Here is a 6,000-nt window from a genome sequence, read left to right as displayed (position 1 = left end):
GAGGTCAAGTTGTGTGAAAGCATCCAAGCACCTCCAGCTAAGCCCAGCAGAAACAACAGTCTGTCTGACATGGGCTGCACCAGCATCTCTGCTTTTCTCCTGCTGGGCTCTGCCCTGGGGGTGTGCAGGAGCTTTGCCTTGTAAGGCAGGGCCACAAGAGCACTGGAATGGCCAAGGAAGGTTGCCAGGGAGCTGGAGCCCTTCAAGGAGATTCCAGGCATTGCTGAAGGGAGGGTGGAGTGATCCAGGCCACAGCAGGAGGGTGGTTTGGAGGGTGATGTGTTACTTGAGCTGTGCAGAGCAGTGGGTGCCACCTGTTTCCTCCACAGCAGGAGGTTACAAGGCACCCTCTGATGGCCATGTTTAACCCAGTAATTGAGGTTTTGATGTTCCCTCTGAAGCTGAACCTGGAATCCACCCACTTGAACACCCTCCATCTCTGTCCCCTCCAGAGCTGGGGTGGCTCAGACAAAGTCCCTGCAACTGCTGAGGATCTCCTGTTGATGCTCTGCAGATGATCTAGGACCCACTCCAGTTTCCTGGATGAATTGGGATAATTTGAGATGGGCAATCTTTTGGGGAGACTCTCCCTGCCTTGCTGACTGAGGGTTTGTAGCTCCCAGCTTTTGTCAGATCTCAGAACTCTTATTATCTTCCCAGTAACTTCCACTGAGTGGTTCCAGATGATGCAGTGGAGACCAGAATGTCACAGTGAGACGCAGAAAGAGATCACCAGCTCCTAAGCACACTCATCGTTAACCTTCCCACTGTTCTCCAGAAATATCCCTTCCCTCCATGCTTGTGACTGAGTCTGAACCTTGCTCCAGATGGCAGTGGGCTGAGGAGATGAAATTTTCCTGCAGTCAGAGCTCAGAGATGCACAAAAGAGGGAAATTGTGAAATTGCAATGACAGGGCTGTTTGGGTAGCTTGTGATGTTCTGGCTTTAGAGAAATCCGTGCCTAATGTGCCTGCATGGCAAGGTAAACTAAAGACCATATAATTCTATTGCAGCTTAACATAACAGGAAGAAACCCATGTCTCCTGGCCTCCTGGCTTGTCTGCAAGCATTAGGGCTGCTTTCTACACGTGCTGCTCAGGCACTCCATGTTAAAGAGCTTAGGATAAAGTATCCCTGGGATTTGGTGACTACAGAGCTTAAAGGCTTGGCTCTGCCATACTCACACTGTAGAGGATGAGGCACAATGGGACCATTCAGGGTTCATGGAGGAGAAGGGGCCTGGCACACCCCATCTTTTCTCCTCACTCCCCTGCTGCTGTAGAGATTTTGCTGCTTATTTTTTTCTGGTTGTCACGAGGTTGAGCTCGGGATGAGGGCTGATTCCAGGAGCTGGGAATGAAGTTTGTGCAGTGAAGGGAAAAGGATCTGTGATTTGGAGTGCTGGGGTGAGCTGCTCATCCTAGACAAGGTGCTCATGAGTGGATGTTGCCTTACAGAGCTGGAGGCTCAGCAGGGAGTGAGGAAAGCACCTTCCAGCACTGAGGTGTGGTGCTGCATCTCTCTGTGTCACAGTCTGAGCATACCGTGGGGAAAGCTGAATTCCTTGGAGCTGGTGGAGTGTGGGCTGTGATGGTGCTCACAGGGGTTTTTGGATGAGGGAAGAGATGAGGATCTGATTTATTATTTTATGATATATATTACATTAAAACTATACTAAAAGAATAGAAGAAAGGGTTTCATCAGAAGGCTGGCTAAGAATAGAATAGCAGGGAATGATAACAAAAGCTTCTGCCTTGGACTCTCTGTCCGAGCCAGCTGGGCTGTGATTGGCCATTAATTACAAACAACCACATGAGCCAATCACAGACCCACCTGCTGCATTCCACAGCAGCAGATAACCATTGTTTATATTTTGTTCTTGAAGCCTCTCAACTTCTCAGGAGGAAAAATCTTAAAGAAAAGATTTTCCATAAAAGATGTCTGCGACAGTAGGCATATCTTGAACTCTGTCTCCACTTTTCCTCTCTTTGTTTCCCCTTCTACTTCACTTCTGTTGGCATTTATCACTGAATTTTCTCTCCCCACCTTCCTGTTTTGTTCTCCAGATCTTAACAGTTTTACTTCCAAGCCTGGAACATTAAGGAGTGTTTGGACTTGGCAAATCTTTTCTCTTCTTTTCATGGGACTTAAAATGTTAGCTGAGTATTAATACAGCACCATGAATGTCAGTGTGTTGAGCTTAGATCATTGTATATTAAACATGCAAAGAGATACTTTTCACAAGAGCTGCCTCATCTTCCACTGTATATAAATAATGCAGGGAGTTCTAGATCATCTGTCCCTGTCACTGCTGCTGCATTTTGATACACTCACATGGAACAGCTGTTGGAGAGCAAAATACAAACAAAGGATGTTCCCTGATCTTTTCCCTTCTCCCCAGCAGTAAATTTTAGAGATTCTGTGCAGGCAACCAAGACTGTCCTGGCAGCAATATTTTAGTAATGTCCAAGTGTGGGCTCTGGACATGACCTGGCATGGGGTGAGTGCTGCTCTGAAAGGTTCTGTTGGTGCAGACCTCGATGCTCCCCTGAATCACTTACAGGATCCTCTCCCCTGCCCAACAGTGAAACCTAATTCCCACTGACATCTCTGATCTCTCTCACACCTCTGCAGGCTTTGAGCATCCATCACTGAGCACAGTCCTGCCTGGAAAACTGTAGGGCTCTGGAAAGGAGCCTGCAGGGAACTGGGCAGTTTATTTAGCTCACCCTCTGACCCTGAGGCTGCAGTGGGCTTCCACAGGATGGTGCAGATTTTTGAACACTGCCTTTGTGAAGTGGTGTGTGTCTCTTATAACAACAATTTCTGTTGAAAAGGTGGGAGGGAGCTGCACTGCAGAGCTCCAAAAGAGGGCAGAGGCTGCACAGATGGGGTGGGCTGCCAACCTCCAGCTCCCAGCTACTGCTGGTTCCTCCCCAGGGAGGGTCTCTGCTGTCTGCACAGAGGTGACAGGAGGAACCTGGGCTCTCTCCCCATGCACTGCAAGATATTTTTCTTCATGAAATTCAGCTCCCCTCATCTGGATACCTGCAGGAGGCAGGACTGAAGTGAGAAGGACCGCTGTGCACCATCATCTATGCCAACAGGGCTGGCCTTGGTGTGGAAATGCAGGCTCCCAGGTCTGCCCTGCCTGTGTGGGCAAACACTGAAGTGTTCCAGCTTCCTGTGCTCCAAAAGCCACAGTGCAGCACTGCTGTCATCCCAAACCCTGGAGTCATCCACGCTCCTCCTTTAGCCTCTGTTGCATTCCCAGAGGTGACAGTGGTGGCAGGATCTCAGCTCAGGGATGGGTTTTCCCTTGCTGGGTGCCCAGCTGGAGCTGTGCCCTGTTTGGGGTGACCATGAGGAGATTTGTGTCCTATGGGGCAGCTCCTGGGAGAGGTGACATTGCTGGGGAAAGGCCCAGCACCCCCAGGCACTGGCACTGTTGGGACCCAGCACATCCCTCTGGCTGCCCTGCAGGACTCCAGACCCTGGCAGGGGGCTCAGAGACCTTGGCACAGAGTCAAAGACCCCTGTGCCTTGGATTTTAATCCATGGAAACAATTCCCAACTTTGTGTGAGGATTTACAAACCACAAGAGTTTGAGTAGAATGATAGAGAATTTATCACAGGGTGAAAAAGTAGAGTTTTGGGGTTTTAGAATGGGGGTTCAAGAGGCAAGATGGAGGAATCTGGGCATGTCTTGTTCTTTTTCTTCTGCTTGTTCTTCTTCTTTCTTCTTCTCCATCTTCTTCTCCATCTTCTTCTCCGTCTTCTTCTTCTCCATCTTCTTCTTCTTCTTTTCCATCTTCTTCTCCATCTTCTGCTGTGATGGTGGCACTTCAGGATTGGTTTAGAGAAGAGACAGACTGCCTAACATAGGTGATAGGTATTGGAACATTATTGTAAATAAAGCACACCTAGTTCTTAGTATAAAAGGCCAACACCACCCCAAGGGCAGGGACTGTGCCACAACCTGACCTGCTGGACAGATCTCAGCAGCTCAGAGAAAGAATGTGATAGATAAGAAAAGATAAACAACTTTGAAAAGCAGAGCTGAGGAATCTCAACTTCTTCTTTGGTTGCAGGGCTGGGAAAAAAGCCTTTTTAATACCTTGGGAGCCATTTCAAGCACACAAAACCCAAGAAGTCACATCGAGACCCCAGGGACAGCGTGGCTGGGACTGAGGGTGACTTTCTGCAGGGAAGCACTGTGGGACTCTCTGGAGCAACAAGGACAAGGACTGAGCCTCCCAGAGCTCTCACAGGCACTGGCACATTGCAGCCCCAGAGTGATGTCATTAATGAGACATCCTGCTCTATGTAATAATGTGTTTTGTGTGACTCACCCTAATGAACAGAAAACAATCCGATGGGCCTCCTAATGGAACTCCTGGTCTTTATGTCCCAGAGCTTGCTTTGAATTATTTAAGACATCTGGAGGGATTTGTGAGTAATGAAATCTCTGCTGATTCTGTCTCACCTCAGATGGCCTCAAAGGTCTGGTGAGCAGCTTTGGTTCTGTTTCAGTCTCACCCATCACCTGCAGAGCTGCCAGCTTAAAAATGTCTCTGTGTTCTTGTCCTCTGCTTTCACTTAGCTCTTGGCTATGTTTCCTGTGCCCTCCCCCAGCTTAAAAAATAAGATTTACCTTTCAATGTCACATGTCTGCCTTGGGTGGGCTGAATCTGGGTCTGTCAGAAAGGAAGAGAATCTTATCCAGGGCAATGGGTGTGAGGTGTGCTTAAACACTGTTCAGTATTCAAACCCTTGGGTTTCACAGCCCCTCTCCTTTGCAGGTGAGGTCCTATAAAATCTGTAATGGCTGGGGCAGTGTGTGGGTCAGTGCTACCCATCAGCAAGCTCAAGGTGGGAAGTATGAGCTACCAAACAGATTTTATGACCAGTTGCAAACCAGGACTTGTATTTGGTGCTTGTGCTACAATATGAACATTTTTTGAAGGAAAGAAAGGGATGAATAGAGGAGGAAGCACAGAATTTTGTGGCTTGGATGTTCAAAGAAATGAGCAGATTAAGCATCTTCTTAAGGGAGGAAGCTGGCCACCACTTCAATAGTAAGGGGTTTTGTTTAATTTTTTTTTTTTTAATTATTATTATTAAAAAGAGAACCAACCAACCAACCCCCTCCCCCCAAAAAAAAAAGAAAATCACATTCACATTTTCACCCTTTGCCTTGGGGTTACATTGCACTTCTGGAATCTGAGGCTGTGTGAAGACAGCCTTGGAACAAAGAGCCTGAAGGGAACATTGGGAAGATTAAAGATTTCTTCCAGAGCATGGATGTGAGCAGCCAGCCAGGATTTCCAGAGCTAGGAGCTGGTGCAGAGCTTTGGTGCTTTGCAGCAGCTCAGAATGTGCCACTGCCAGTGGCCAAAGGGAGTAAAACCAAACATCTGCCATCCGTGGCTTTGGAGCAGAGAGGGGAAATCCTCCTTATTCCAGGGATGAGAGGCTGATTAAAAGCACTTTGTGCCCTGCTTTTACTGACATGAGAAAGGCACAGATGTCAGGGTAGAGTTTCTATTTTTAGGAGCCTGCCCAAGATGACACCAGAGCAAAGGACAGGGAAGCAGCCTCTGATGCAGGAAAGGAGTTTAGAGAGTTTTGTGGGGCCAGAGTGAAGGGAGGGGTGTTACAGTGCTGCCATGGGTGGGATGCTGCCACAAACCCCTTGGGTTCTTGGCCTTTTCTCTCTCTTGGTGCACATTGCCCAAATCCCTAAATGTCTAACCTGTCAAAGGCTCAAAAAAAAGCAGTTTAGGGGAAACTTTGAAACACCTGTTCTTACAAAGCAGTGGCTGTTGCAAGTGGGCAAGTGAAGCAGGTGTGGTTGGATATTTTTATCCTTTTTCCCTGAGTAGGAGGATTTAAGAACACTTTAAAAACAGAACCAATGTTAGTTTTAAGCTCAAAAATTCAAATAGCTCCGAATTTTTCTAAAGCCATCAGAGGCCAGATCTTTAAGGTCCAAGCCTT

The sequence above is a fragment of the Agelaius tricolor genome, unplaced genomic scaffold (assembly GCF_023055355.1).
Source record: "Agelaius tricolor isolate 1412-34295 unplaced genomic scaffold, bAgeTri1.0.p SCAF_23, whole genome shotgun sequence".
In the NCBI taxonomy this organism is placed as follows: Eukaryota; Metazoa; Chordata; class Aves; order Passeriformes; family Icteridae; genus Agelaius; species Agelaius tricolor.
The sequence above is the reverse complement of the archived record's forward strand: the minus strand, read 5'-3'. Positions refer to the sequence as shown.